This window comes from Coptis chinensis, chromosome 7 (genome assembly GCF_015680905.1).
Source record: "Coptis chinensis isolate HL-2020 chromosome 7, ASM1568090v1, whole genome shotgun sequence".
Lineage (NCBI taxonomy): Eukaryota > Viridiplantae > Streptophyta > Magnoliopsida > Ranunculales > Ranunculaceae > Coptis > Coptis chinensis.
The window spans coordinates 31,777,685-31,778,810 of NC_141462.1; positions in this window are offsets into that span (position 1 = coordinate 31,777,685).

The following is a 1,126-nucleotide window of genomic DNA, read 5'->3' on the forward strand; positions in this document are numbered from 1 at the left end:
AATTGGGTAGGTTGATTTATTTATTTATTTTTATTTTGTTTTTGTTTTTGTAACAGGGTAAAGGATTTGTGGTTTATGAAAGGCTAAAGAAAGGCTCAGAGGGGCGACTAGCGGACAATAATTCATAGGTTTGAATTTCTGGCTATATCGATCCAAAGAGGGCCTAAATTCTCGCTTAGGATATGGTTTAGTGATCAAGCAAGTGGACGTGTGATATCTCTATCCGGATTTTACTTCTCCCTTGTGTCATTTCTCAAATGTTTCGCTCATATAAGGCTTTAGGCTATATTCTCACAGGATTTGTAGAATAAGTACTCTAGCCTAGATTTCAGAAACTTACTGTTAACAATCATAGATACTCATGTAATATATTTATAGATAAATGCAAAGATTATTATCTATATATTAACCTAAGTTTCTAACAGTTATTCTAATGCAAAAGCTACGTGAGACTTCTAGATCGTTAAGAGCATAGAGAAGGAAAACAATACCAATATTCCTAAGTGTATAGCATAACTTATTTATTTATATTTTTGAATTTTTTGAAATTTTAACTAGAAAACAAATGCATATTATACCTATCTATATCCTAACAGATGCCCTAATTACACATGTTTCTATGCCCCCCCCAAACAAAAAGCATGCTTTGTCCTCAAAGCATTGTAAATAAAGAGGGTAGGAAAGATACCATTGAAACGTGTGAAATTCAGGAACATCTGCAAAACAAGGTTAGAACGTACTAATGTAGGAAATAAAAACTGACACAACTCTATACGAGTTCTACCCATTATGGGGTTAACAAGAATGAAATTGCTTGGGACATAAGCAGACAATAACTAGAATGAAAACTTACCTTATCCCCTCGCATTACTCATCATCTTCATCATCCTCTTCTTCTATAAAGAAGTGAGGTTCCTTCGCGTCCTGCCATGCCATGATAATTTGTCAGGCTTCCCGCCATTTATCATCTATGATTGCTAACCTATTAAGAGCCACTTGGTCTGACGGGGTGTAGGGTGCAACCGGATGAGGTTGTATCCTCCACCCTTGCCAAGTCATTGCGCGGAAAGATCGAATAATACTATTGGTGGGTCATACAGTGTCGACCGTAATCTTATCCGTGAAG